Source organism: Macaca nemestrina, chromosome 20 (genome assembly GCF_043159975.1).
Source record: "Macaca nemestrina isolate mMacNem1 chromosome 20, mMacNem.hap1, whole genome shotgun sequence".
Taxonomy (NCBI): domain Eukaryota; kingdom Metazoa; phylum Chordata; class Mammalia; order Primates; family Cercopithecidae; genus Macaca; species Macaca nemestrina.
Genome location: NC_092144.1, coordinates 46,456,575 through 46,471,229, shown reverse-complemented (window position 1 = coordinate 46,471,229; position 14,655 = coordinate 46,456,575). Strand labels below are relative to the sequence as shown.

Here is a 14,655-nt window from a genome sequence, read left to right as displayed (position 1 = left end):
TGTTTTGTTAGAGATTTATTAATTTCATTAATTCCCAACTAAGCTTTTGCCTTTGTTAATTTTCTTCATTGTACATTCATTTTGTATTTCAATATATGTTCGTTATGTACATCAAAACATGTATACCAAAATATATGCAATAGAAAATAAACTAAAAATTTGGGCCGGGCGCAGTGGCTCACGCCTGTAATCCCAGCACTTTGGGAGGCCGAGGCGGGCGGATCACAAGGTCAGGAGATCGAGACCATGGTGAAACCCCGTCTCTACTAAAAATAGAAAAAATTAGCCGGGCGAGGTGGCGGGCGCCTGTAGTCCCAGCTAATCAGGAGGCTGAGGCCGGAGAATGGCGTGAACCCGGGAGTCGGAGCTTGCAGTGAGCCGAGATTGTGCCACTGCACTCTAGCCTGGGCGACAGAGCAAGACTCCGTCTCAAAAAAAAAAAAAAAAAGAAAATAAACTAAAAATTTTATATTTGGGCTTTTATTCTTATTATTTCCTAGATTTTAATTTTGGGGATTTAACTTACCAAACTTTTCCTTAGCTTCTTGAGATGAATACACAGATCATTAATTTTTCAACATTCATTTATTTATTTTTCTTTTTTTGTGTGTGTCGCCCAGGCTGGAGTGCAGTGGTGCGATCTTGGCTCACTGCAACCTCTGCCTCCCGGATTCAAGCAATTCTCTGCCTCAGCCTCTCAAGCAGACGGGATTATAGGCACCTGCCACCATACCCGGCTGATTTTTTTTGCATTTTTAGTAGAGATGGGGTTTCACCATATTGGCCAGGCTGGTCTTGAACTCCTGACCTCGTGATCCACCCGCCTCGGCTTCCCAAAGTGCTGGGATTATAGGCGTGAGCCACGGCGCCCAGCCAACATTCATTTTTTTCTAACATATGCATTTGCAGCTATATATTTTCCTCATATTCAGCTTTAGAAACATAATTTTGATGTTATTTTTCATTATCACTGTTTAAAATATTTTAAATATCTACTGCAATTTATTTATTCTTTGAGTCACCAGTTATTTATAAATACATTGCTTAAATCCCAAACATTGGGATATCTCTTTGTGTTTTTTAAATTTAGAAATGGGGTCTTGCTATATTGCCCAGGGTGGTCTCAAATTTCGGGGATCAAGCGATCCTCCTGCCTTGGTCTCCCAAAGTGCTGGGATTACAGGCATAAGTCACCACACCTAGCTGGGATATTTCTAATTATCTTCTTGTTATTGACTTCTAGCTTAACCTACTCTGGTCAGGAAAGTTACAGTATTATTTCATTCCTTTGAAATTTATTGAGACTCTTTTTGTGGTCCAGCATATGATCAATTTGGATAAATGTCTCATATTCATTTGAAAAGCATGTATATTATGTAGTTGTAAGGTACACTGTTCTATACATATCAATCAGGTCAAGCTTGTCAATCACACTGTTCAAATACCATATAGCTTTATTGGGTTTGTCACTTGTTCTATCAGCTATTGAGAAGAGTGCTAAAAACTCTCCACTAAGATTGTGATTTATCTACTACTTCTTTTAGTTATGTCAAATATATTTGAAGCCATTTTATGAAGGCATATAAATTCAGAACTGTTACATCTTACTGATGAATTGATCTTTTTATTATAAACTTTTCCTCTTTATCTCTAGTAAAGCTTCTTGTTGTAAAATATATTCTTGTCATAAAGTCTATACTGCAGTTTGGAATACAGATTGATACCACTATTTCAGAAAACTGTCAGTATCTACTAAAGTTTTTTTTTTTTTTTTTGAGACGGAGTCTCGCTTTGTCGCCCAGGCTGGAGTGCAGTGGCCGGATCTCAGCTCACTGCAAGCTCCGCCTCCCGGGTTTATGCCATTCTCCTGCCTCAGCCTCCCGAGTAGCTGGGACTACAGGCGCCCACCACCTCGCCCGGCTAGTTTTTTGTATTTTTAGTAGAGACGGGGTTTCACCATATTAGCCAGGATGGTCTCGATCTCCTGACCTCGTGATCCGCCCGTCTCAGCCTCCCAAAGTGCTGGGATTACAGGCTTGAGCCACCGCGCCCGGCCACTAAAGTTGAACATATATACATAACCTATGACCCAGCAATTTCTCTCCTAGAAATACACCCAAGAGAAATGCATTCATATGTGCACCAAAAGACACGTACAAGAATGTTCCCGGCAGCATTTTTCATAGTAGCCTCAATATGAAATCACATGCCAATCAATAATGGAATGGATAAGTAAAATGTGTTATATTCGGGCGGGCATGGTGGCTCATGCCTGTAATCCCAGCACTCTGGGAGGCCGAGGCAGGCGGATCACCTGAGGTCAGGAGTTTGAGACTAGCCTGGCTAACATGGTGAAATCCTGTTTGTATTAAAAATACAAAAATATTAGCTGGGTGTGGTGGCGTGCGCCTGTAATCCCAGCTACTCGAGAGGCTAAGGCAGGAGAATTGCTTGAACCCGGGAGGCAGAGGTTGTGGTGAGCTGAGATGGTGCCATTGTACTCCAGCTTGGGCAACAAGAGCGAAACTCTGCTTCAAAAAAAAAAAAAGTGTTATATTCATACAACAGAATTTTAAACAGCAATAATAATGTGTTCACTATATTCATTATATCACCTATAACTAATGGATGAATTGTATATATTTATACTACACATTATTGCAGAACGCATTCATATTACATATAAAATACAATATTGAGTAAAAGAAGCCAAGCATCATGTCCAAGTGAGATTGACAGTAGGAAAAAAAAAGTGAAAAAAAAAAGAAGCCAAGCAAAATTCAAGTATAGGTAAAATGAGTCTATGGCCATGGAAGACAAAATAATAGTTACCTTTGGGAGAAGTGGGTAGTGAGTGAACTGGACAAGACTTGGGCTTCTGTAATGCCAATAATGTTCTATTTCCTTATCAGATTTGAGGTCTGGTTAAAGGAATATGCTCACTTTTATGCAAGTCATCAGGTCATATACTTTGATTTTGTACTTTTTAGAATGTATGTTTTTTATATATATATATATTTGAGACAGGGTCTTTCTTTGTTGCCCCGGCTGCAAGACAGTAGTCCAATCGCAGCTCACTGCAGCCTCAACCTCCCTAGGTTCAAGCAATCCTCCCACCTTATCCCTGAGTACCTGGGACCATAGCAGCATGTAACCATGCCTGGCTAATTTTTGTACTTTTTGTAGAGATGGGATTTCACCATCTTGTCTGGGCTTGTCTCAAACTCCTGGGCTCAAGCGATCTACCCAGTGGGCCTCCCAAAGAGCTGGGATTATCATCATGCCTGGCCCAGAATGTATGTTATACTTCTTTTTTTACTTATTTTTATTTTCTTATTTTTTTTTGAGACAGAGTCTCGCTCTGTCACCCGGGCTGGAGTGCAGTGGCCGGATCTCAGCTCACTGCAAGCTCCGCCTCCCGGGTTCACGCCATTCTCCTGCCTCAGCCTCCCGAGTAGCTGGGATTACAGGCACCCGCCAACTCACCCGGCTAGTTTTTTTTTGTATTTTTTAGTAGAGACGGGGTTTCACGGTGTTAGCCAGGATGGTCTCGATCTCCTGACCTCGTGATCCACCCGTCTCGGCCTCCCAAAGTGCTGGGATTACAGGCTTGAGCCACCGCGCCCGGCTAGTATGTTATACTTCTAAAACAACATGATATATCATGGTATCAGCAGATTTATTAAAGATTAGAATACCAAATAACCATGTGTTATAATACAAGATTACTATTATGTTAATAAACTGTTGGTAGGAATTTAATTTGTAAAACTATACTGTAGATCAGTTCAGCATTATCTAGGAAATTTGAAGATGCAAAATGTACTGTATGGCCCAGGAATTCCTTCATACACTTATATCCTAGGAAGGTATGCATGTATATATACTGGTATACGTGTAAAAACATTTTCACAGCAGCCCTATCATACAGGAAATAACCAATGTCTGAACTGCAGCTATGTATAACAGCGAGGGTGAGGCTAACAAACATAATATTTTATTTTATTTTTTTATTTTTATTTTTTAAGTTAGAGTTTTGCTCTTGTTGCCCAAGCTGGAGCGCAATGGTACAATCTCGGCTCACTGCAACCTCTGCCTCCTAGGTTCAAGTAATTCTCCTGCCTCACCCTCCCGAGTAGCTGGGATTACAGGCATGTGCCACCATGACTGGCTAATTTTTTTGTATTTTTAGTGGAGACGGGGTTTCTGCGTGTTGGTCAGGCTGGTCCCGAACTCCTAACCTCAGGTGATCTGCCCACCTCGGCCTCCCAAAGTGCCGGGATTACAAGCGTGAACCACTGCACCTGGCCCAAATATAATATTTTACAAGAAAGCCAAGACTCAAAACAACATTATACAGTACAATTTCATTTATATAGTGTTAAAAAGGTAAAACTAAACTATATTGTTTAGAGATAAGCAGATATGTGATAAAAACAAAACAAAACTTTTTTGAAAAAGTCAAGAATAACGATTACCAAAGTCAGGATAAGTGTTACCTAAAGAGGGAAGTAGGGTAAGTTTATTCTGGTGGAAGGACTGGAGGGCCCTTCTGGAGTGCTGAAGCAAGTTTTTGAGCAGAGGGTCTCTTTATAATTACTTCTTAAACTACACGTCTATATTTTAACTAGTTTTCTGTATGATGTAATATAAAGGGATTAAACAAAGAAAACCAAATATAGGCCAGGAGCAGTGGTTCACACCTGTAAACCCAGCACTTTGGGAGGTCTCACCTGAGTTCAGGAGTTCAAGAACAGCCTGGCCAACATGGTGAAACCCCGTTTCTACAAAAATATAAAAATTAGCCAGGCATGATGGCAGGTGCCTGTAATCACAGCTACTCAGGAGGCTGAGGCAGGAGAATCACTTGAACTTGGGAGGCGGGGGTTGCAGTGAGCTGAGATCTAGCTATTGCACTCCAGCCTGGGTGAGCTGAGATCACGCCATTGCACTCCAGCCTCGGCAACAGAGCAAGACTCCATCTCGAGACCAAAAAAAAAAAAAGAAAAAGAAAGAAAAGAAAACCAAATATAAGAACCATACATAGGCCGGGCGCGGTGGCTCAAGCCTGTAATCCCAGCACTTTGGGAGGCCGAGACGGGCGGATCACGAGGTCAGGAGATCAAGACCATCCTGGCCAACACGGTGAAACCCCATCTCTACTAAAAAAATACAAAAAACTAGCCGGGCGAGGTGGCGGGCGCCTGTAGTCCCAGCTACTCGGGAGGCTGAGGCAGGAGAATGGCGCAAACCCCGGAGGCGGAGCTTGCAGTGAGCTGAGATCCGGCCACTGCACTCCAGCCTGGGCGACAGAGCGAGACTCCATCTCAAAAAAAAAAAAAAAAAAAAAAAAAAAAAAAGAACCATACATAATTTTTAGTGAAAATACAAGATATGAAACGGTAAATGTCATAAAATTCCAATCTTGAAAATAATGTATGTGTGCATAGGAAACTCACTAGAAGGAAATAGACCAAAATATTACTGGGTTGTTTCTGGATAGTAGATTTACTTTTGCTGTTTGTAACTCCCTATTTTCCAAATTCTTTGGAATTGTGTGGGTGTGTGTGAGACAGAGGAGGGGGGAGTGTGTGTGTGTTAAAAAAAAAACAAAACTTTAGCACACTGGGAAAAGTGTTCTATTTTCTAAATTAGTAAGTGAACATTTTGTAGAAAGAAGTAACAGACTACAGGGCTCTCTGCGTCCACCCTAAGGCTTCTCATCATTTTCTTGAATAGAAACTTATAAGAACCAGGTCACTTGCTGACTCTATGTTAACCATGACTATCCAGAGAAGAGAAGCAAAAAGGAAACCCAATGCACCTTGTATTTGGTTTGGTCAACAGTCATTCTTCCTCTGGGTAACTCTCTGAGAATAGCAGAGCTGAAGAAGAAAGGAATCATGAGATGCCAGGCCTTTCTTGTGGCTCAGATTGAGCAGATCAGAGGTCATTCTGGATCTACAGCTACTATCTATGAAGAGAAGAAGGGATGGGGGAGGTCAGAGAAGTGTAGACGGCCCAGCACAGTGGCTCAAGCCTGTAATCTCAGCACCTTGGGAGGTTGAGGCAGGCGGATCACCTGAGGTGGGGAGTTCGAGACCAGCCTGACCAACACAGAGAAACCCCGTCTCTACTAAAAACACAAAATTAGCAGGGCGTGGTGACGCGTGCCTGTAATCCCAGCTACTCAGGAGGATGAGGCAGGAGAATCGCTTGAACCGGGGAGACAGAGGTTGCGGTGAGCCGAGATTGCACCATTGCACTACAGCCTGGGCAACAACAGCGAAACTCCATCTTAAAACAAAACAAAACCAGAGAAGTGTAGGATGTCCTGAGCATTCTCGGTATCAGAGGGGTGATGTCTCTCCTCTCCAGGAGAATCTGTCCTGACCTCACAGGGAGAGCTGGAGTCACAAAGACAGTCACAAGCACCCCATACCCAATGCTGCAGTCACCTAGCCACCATGGGGACCCACATACACCTCCACAGGCACACCTCACCCAAACAGTAACACTATATATGGTCACACAATCATTGTCCCACATCTACCTCGAGGATACACAGTCATACTCGCATGTATGCGAGACCCCCCAAACATAGCACCATTCAAAACCAGAGTGCTACAGATAGTCACAATATCACACTCACTACTGAGCCACACAAAGTCACAGTTCCCCCCTCCCCAGGACCCCTACTGAGCACTACACACAATCACACATTCAAAATAACACAATGACCATTAGGACGCACATATCGTCACCCCGGCACAATTACACGCACTTTCCAACCGCAGACACAGTGCCACATAAAGTTACATGGTCACACTCTCACATTCTCACGTTGTCACTCAGTAAGGCATCCAGTACACTTAAGCGCTGCTAACAGTCATACAAACACAATTACACACGCACCCCTCAGAGTAACACACAGTCACAGCCTCATCATCAGATTCTCTCCACACAAACACCCTCTACAATGTCACGCAAAGTTACACAGACACACACAATCACAGTCCCAACACGGGACACAGTCATACCTACACACACAGCCTTACATTGTTACAATCACACAACCACAACGAGTATATAAAATCACACCCGCGCACACAGCAAGGCACAGTTACATAAGGTAACACACACGTAAGTCCACGCCTCGCGCCCGCCTCCTCCCTACCCCCTTCATCAGCCCGACCAACTCATACATGCCTGACACTCCAAACCAGCCTGGTCAGTCCCTTCAAACTCCCAGGCACGCACCTGCGGGCCCCAGCCGAGCCCGCAAGACCCAGGCCGCTCACCGCGCACTTCCCCTACCCTTGAGGCCGAGGGTCCAGCAGGCAAATGAAACGGCTGCCTTGGACTCGCGGGGATCTCTGGGAAATACAGTCCGGAGTAGGACCGCGCGGAGAAGATGGCGCCCGGTCCTTCGGGTTCCTGCTGCTGCACAGTTCCGGGACATCCCTGCTCCCCACTCCGAACGGCTACTCTGCGTCTCCGTGATCCAGACACAGGCTCAGAGTGAAACTGCCATAGGACGCTGGCCCTGCACCCTGAAGACAATCTTCCTCCATAGTACCGGCCAACCCCAGGGAGTTCCTTGAGAAACAGGAAAAGGTCGCCAGCTTCGGGCCAGAAGTTGGTTAGAGCCGCAAGGATTTCTGGGAACTGTAGTCTAGAGCCGGAAGGGGTGAGGCGCTGCGGGAAGTGGAAGGAGGTCCCTTAAATGACTTTCTGCCCCAAGCCGACCCACAATGCAGAGCGCACCCAGGACCCACTCTACTAGGCGTTATAACCCTCTCTGAGAATGCTAGACTGTTTAAATCGTCATTTTTGCCTTCGTCCGTGGAGGAGCCACATACTGTATGATTGCATTTATATGAAATATTTAAAATAGGCAAATCTACGGAAAAGGAGTAAGAGTTTTTTAGGACTAGCAGGATTAGGGGAACTGTGAGTGGTAATAGCTAAAGGGTTCCTTTTTGGGGTAATGTAAAGCTTCTTTAATTAGATAATGATGTTTGCACAACTTGGAATACTCTAAGAATGACTGAATGGTACACCATAAACGAGCTCATGATATGATTTGTAAATTATATTTGTGTGCATGTCTTTTAAAAATCAACTTTACTGAAGCATAATTTAGATACAATAAAATGCCCTCATTTTAAGTGAAACGTTTGATAAGTTTCAACGAATGTTTAAATCCTTGTCACCGCCACCATAATCAGGATATAGAACATTTTTAAAAATTAAAAAAATTTTCAGCTTTTTAGTTAAATTTCTGTGGGTATATAGTAGGTGTATATATTTATGGGGTACATGAGATTTTTGATTGTTTTGATACCGGCATGCAATGCGTACGAATCATATCATGTAAAATGGGGTGTCTGTCCCCTCAAGCGTTTATCCTTTGTGTTACTGGATATTTAATTTTTTAATTTTTTTTATTTTTTGAGTTGGAGTCTAGCTTTGTCACCGAGGCTAGAGTGCAGTGGCACGATCTCGGCTCACTGCAAGCTCAGCCTCGCAGGTTCAAGTGATTCTCCTGCCTCAGCCTTGGGAGTAGCTGGTATTACAGGCGTCCGCCACCATGCCCGGCTAATTTTTGTGTTTTTAGTAGAGACAGGGTTTCACTGTGTTGGCCAGGCTGGTATAGAACTCCCGACCTCGAACTTCTGACCTCGTGATCCGCCCGCATCGGCCTCCCAAAGTGCTGGGATTACAAGCGTGAGCCACCGCGCCCAGCGCATACAGAATATTTTTATTCACCGCCCTCCGCCCCCCAGATTGTTAAGTCGATTCCCACCTCCCCATCCCTGTATCAGGCATCTATTGACTATTCTAAGGAATGAGCAGTAGAATCAAATTATGTTTTTAATTTGCATTTCCTGATGTCAATGAACTTAGCATACTTTCATATACTTATTTGCCATTCTTTTATCTTCTTTTGTGACATCTATTGAAAATATTCGGCCGGGCGCAGTGGCTCAGGCCTGTAATCCCAGCACTTTGGGAGGCTGAGACGGGCAGATCACCTGAGTTCGGGGGTTCGAGACCAACCTGATCAACCTAGAGAAACACTGTCTCTACTAAAAATACAAAATTGGCCGGGTGTGGCGGTGCATGCCTGTAATCCCTGCAGGAGAATCACTTGAACCGGGGAGGCAGAGGTTGCTGTGAGCCGAGATCACACTGTTGCACTTCAGCCACAGCAACAAGAGCAAAACTCCATCTCAAAAAAAAATAATAATAATAATAAATATTATTTTAGGCCGGGCGTGGTGGCTCAAGCCTGTAATCCCAGCACTTTGGGAGGCCGAAACGGGCGGATCACGAGGTCAGGAGATCGAGACCATCCTGGCTAACACGGTGAAACCCCGTCTCTACTAAAAATACAAAAACTTAGCCGGGCGAGGTGGCAGGCGCCTGTAGTCCCAGCTACTCGGGAGGCTGAGGCAGGAGAATGGCGTGAACCCGGGAGGCGGAGCTTGCAGTGAGCTGAGATCCGGCCACTGCACTCCAGCCTGGGGGACAGAGCGAGACTCCGTCTCAAAAAAAAAAAAAAAAAAAAAAAATATTATTTTAAAATTGGTTGTCTTATTATTGAGTTGTAACAGTTCTTTATATGTTTGGGTAAAAGTCATTTGCCAAATATATATATTGCAAATTGCAAATATTCTCTCCCTGCCTGGGGCTTACCTTCTCAGGTTTTGGGTTTTTTTTTTTTCTTTTTTTTTTTGAGACAGGGTGTTGCTCTGTTGCCTAGTCTGGAGTGCAGTGGCGTGAACACAGCTCACCACAGCCTTGACCTCCTGGGTTTAGTAGATCCTCCTGAGTAGCTGGGACTGCAGGTGTGCACCACCACGCCCAACTAACTTTCTTGTGTTTTGTGGAGATGGGGGTCTCGCTGTGTTATTATAGGTGTGAGCCACTGTGCCCAACCCTCAGTTTCTTCATGATGTCTTTCAAAAAGCAGTTTTTACTTTTGATGAAATCCAATTTCTCACCTTTAAAATGTGCTTCATGCTTTCTGGTCTTTCTAAGAATCTTTGTCTCCCCTAGTGTTGTAAAGAATTTCTCCTAAGTTTTATTCTAAGGGTTGTATAGTTTTAGTTTTTATTTTTGGTTCATCAGCCACTTGAAGTTAGTTTTTGTGTATATGAGGTAATGTTCAAAGTTTTTATTTTCCAGATGAAAGTTCAGTGGTTCTGGCCGGGCACGGTGGCTCAAGCCTGTAATCCCAGCACTTTGGGAGGCCGAGACGGGTGGATCACGAGGTCAGGAGATCGAGACCATCCTGGCTAACACGGTGAAACCCCGTCTCTACTAAAAAATACAAAAAACTAGCCGGGTGAGTTGGCGGGCACCTGTAGTCCCAGCTACTCGGGAGGCTGAGGCAGGAGAATGGCATAAACCCGGGAGGCGGAGCTTGCAGTGAGCTGAGATCCGGCCACTGCACTCCAGCCTGGGCGACAAAGCGAGACTCCATCTCAAAAAAAAAAAAAAAAAAAAAAAAAAAAAAAAGAAAGTTCAGTGGTTCTAACATCACATGTTAACAAAACTATCATTTTCCTCTTGAATGACCTCAACATCTAAAGTAGGCAGGATAACGCTCCCCCCAAAATACCCACATGCCAGTTCCTGGGACTTGTGAATGTACTATGTTACATGGCAAGGGGAATTAAATTAACAAGTAGAATTAAAGTTGCTACTCAGCTGACCTTAACATAGGGGGATTATACTGGATTGTCCAGTTAGACCCAGTGTAATCACATGGGGTCTGAAATGAGGAAGAAGGCATAAAAATCAGTGTAGGAATTGTGCGCTGTGAGAAAGACATGACCAGCCATTATTAGGTGTAAAGATGAAAGGAGCCCATGAGCTGAAGAATGCAGGCAGCTTCTCCAACTTGGAAAAATGAAAAAAGCAGATTGTCCAGAGCCTCCTTTATTTGAGTCGGGGTCTCCCTCTGTTGCCCAAGTCGGAGTGCAGTGGTGTGATCTTGGCTCACTGCAACCCCTGCCTCCTGGGTTCAAGTGATTCTCCTGCCTCAGCCTCCCTAGTAGCTGAGATTACAGGCAACCACCACCACACTTGGCTAATTTTTTTTTTTTTTTAAGTAGAGACAGGGTTTCACCATGTTGGCCAGGCTGGTCTTGAACTCCTGACCTCAAGTGATCTGCCTGCCTTGGCCTCGCAAAGTGCTGGAATTACAGATGTGAGCCACCTCACCCAGCCTTTTTTTTTTTTTTTTTTAAGAGACAAGGTCTTGCTCTGTCACCCAGGCTGGAATGCAGAGGTATGATCATGGCTCACTGCAGCGTCAAACTCCCAGACTTAAGCATCCTTCCGCTTAGGCCTTCTGAGTAGCTGGGACTATCGGTGTGCACCACTACACCTGGCTAATTGGAAAAAAAAAATTATAGAGAGGGGGTTTAGCTATGTTGCCCAGTCTACTCAAACTCCTGGCCTCAAGTAATCCTCCCACCGTGGCCTCCCAAAGTGCTGGGATTACAGGCATGAGCCACCACAACAGCTGTGTCATCCCAACCCCTCTCTGGGCCTGATCATGTAAAGAGGGCTTGCATTCCCCAGATAAAAAGTTTCTTTTCTTTTTCAACACTATGCGAAGTGAGATAAGCCAGACCAAAAGGACAAATATTGTATGAATCCACTTATATGAGGTGCCTAGAATAGGTGTATTCATAGAGACAGAAAGTAGAATTGAAGTTACGTACGTATAACCTCGTGAGGTTATATGAGGTACATGATAAAGCCTCTATACTTAAAACAGTGTACTATTTGTGTGTGGTCAGAGAGACAGACCAAGGGAGGATGATGGGAAATATAGAAGTAAACATCCACAGCCAGGCGCGGTGGCTCACGCCTGTAATCCCAGCACTTTGGTAGGCCGAGATGGGTGGATCACCTGAGGTCAGGAGTTCAAGACCAACCTGGCCAACATGATGAAACCCCGTCTCTACTAAAAATACAAAGAATTCGTTGGACGTTGTGGCACGCGCCTGTCATCCCAGCTACTCAGGAGGCTGAGGCAGGAGAATCGCTTGAACCTGGGAGGCAGAGGTTGCAGTGAGCCAAGATCGAACCACTGCACTCCAGCCTGGAGCAAAACTCCGTCAAAGAAAGAGAGAGAGAGAGAGGGAGGGAGGGAGGAAGGTCCACATAGATGCTTAGTATTTGATAACGGCAGCAGCTCAAATCACCACAGTCACATCATAAAGTTTTATGCAGCCGGTACACACATAGCAGAAAAAAAAAATGTCATCTCTACAGAATGACATTAATTCTAGAATATATAAAAAAATGGAAAGTATAGAACAGTATAACATAGTTTGTCTAAAAAAAGAAAAGGAAATCAGATTAGACATAAGCATTTGTTTATATGCACTAAAAAAAGAAAAGATAGGAAAAAAGAAGTATTGGAAACGTGAACCGGAAACAACACCTATAGTGGTAACCTATAGTGATTGGGGTGGCGGGGGGAGTGAGACTTGATATGTCTTTTTATACAGTTGCATAGGAAAAACAAACTGGTTTTTAAAAATATACTCTCACAACACTCAATACTTCCAGAATGTTTCATTTCTAACACAAAATATGTGGAGTTTTTCTGACACGCCTTCTCCAACCCTCCCTGCCTGGGTGTCCTACAATTGAATTCAAGTCTGACACTAACCTGAGTCAGCACAGACCTTACAGGTTAATTGCTCAGTCCCACAAGACTGCCCACCTCTTCAGATGCCAATGACAACTACTAAGTCACCTGATTACCAACAACTGTCTAGTTTGCCTGAAAATTAGAGGTTCCCATCATCCCCTTCTTGGATTTGATTCTACCAAACTTTTCAGGGAGAACAAATTCCAATATTTCTCAAACTAATCCAAAAAAATTGAAGGGGAAGGAATTTTTCCAAACTGATTCTGTGAGGCCAGCACCACCCTTATACTAAAACCAGACAAGGACAGAAGAAAGAGAAAACTACAGGCCAAGATCTCTGATAAACACAGATGCAAAAATCCTCAACAAAATACTAGCAAACCAAATCCGATAGCACGTCAAAAAGATTATATACATGATGATCAAGTGGGATTTATCCCAGGGAAGCAAAGATGGTTTAACATATGCAAATTAATACATGCAATACATCACATTAACAGAATGAAGGACAAAAATCATATGGTCATCTCAATAGAAACAGAAAAAGCATTTGACAAAATTCAACATCTCTTTGCAATTAAAAAAACAACAACAACAAAAAAACTCCCTGGCCAGGCACGGTGGCTCACGCCTATAATCCCAGCTCTTTGGAGTCTCCCTCTGTCACCAGGCTGGAGTGCTGTGGCTCGATCTCAGCTCCCTGCAACCTCCACCTCCCGGGTTCAAGTGATTCTACTGCCTCAGCCTCCAAAGTAGCTGGGACTACAGGCGTGTGCCACCACACCCAGCTAATTTTTGTATTTTCAGTAGAGACAGGGTTTCACCATGTTGGCTAGGATGGTCTCAATCTCCCCACTGAGATGATCCACCTGCCTCGGCCTCCCAAAGCGTTGGGATTACAGGCGTGAACCACGCGTCTGGCCAAGACTATTATTATTTTTATTGTTGCTGCCTGCTATAGCCATGCTTGAGGTAGCTAGGGTGGATGCTGATGGAGATTAAGGGGATTAAAATATCTATACCTCCCAAAGCCTCCTACCAGCCATTTCAAAGGGGATGCTTAGACTTCTAACCCCTCTTCCATGGTATCTCCTAGGAGAGGATTGTACTAACCCAACTTCTAACCTATTTCCTGATGTGTTTTCAACTATTAAAAATTGTACCTCCCTTCCTGCAGGATACTATCTATTGTGACATAACTCCCTCTTGCCTAGTGGTTTCACCCAGGAGTGAACTCGGATCCCAATCCACCCTTCTGAGTGGTGTCTCCAAAAAATAGATTGTATGATCCTAATGCCTCCTCTTATCTTCCTTATTTCTCTCAGGATCCCTGGCTTCCTTGTTCCCCCATGGTTTCTTCTAGTGAATCATTGTTTTCTGCAGTGTGCCCTAACCAAGGGCTAACTTAGCTATTATAAATATAACAGCCGGACGCGGTGGCTCACGCCTATAATCCCAGCACTTTGGGAGGCCGAGGTGGGCGGATCATTTGAGGGCAGGAGTTCGAGACCAGCCTGACCAACATGGTGAAACCACGTCTCTACTACAAACACAAAAAATTAGCTGGGTGTAGTGGCGCTTGCCTGTAATCCCAGCTACTCGAGAGGCGGAGGCAGGAGAATCGCTTGAACCTGGGAGGCAGAGGTTGCAGTGAGCCGAGATGGCGCCAGTGCACTCCAGCCTAGGCAAGACTCCGTATTAAAAAAATTAAATAAATACATAAATAAAGCTCCAGATCCTATCTTCAGGAACGTCTTCTTCTTGGCTATAAGCGTGGCCAAACTATGGTAACAGTCTTGCATTCTACGTGAAAATCCTTGCCTTACTCTAGTCAACCCTGCAGGAGGCGGACTCCTCCACTGTACGGAATCGATACGCATCCAAGATGGCGGCCCACACGAATAAACACCATAAGGGCGCGGTTATATTCTCTGCCCGATAGCTCCGATTACGGAAACTGCACGATGTCTCTA

General features: G+C 44.2%; 1 protein-coding gene across 11 annotated transcripts in view; it reads right to left on the bottom strand.

The window, feature by feature from the left end:
* LOC105495440 (zinc finger protein 383) overlaps positions 1-14,630 on the bottom strand; it is a 33,859-nt gene extending 19,229 nt beyond the window's left edge. For 2 of the 11 annotated variants that reach the window (XM_071086503.1, XM_011765001.2), the window contains exons 1-2: positions 7,318-7,673; positions 5,825-5,974 (exon numbers count right to left, since the gene is read on the bottom strand). The gene's annotated coding sequence lies outside the window, so the exon portion shown is untranslated. The other 9 variants (XM_011765003.3, XM_024797175.2, XM_071086504.1 and 6 more) reach the window with 9 other exon arrangements.
* Between the last annotated feature and the right edge of the window lie 25 nt (positions 14,631-14,655).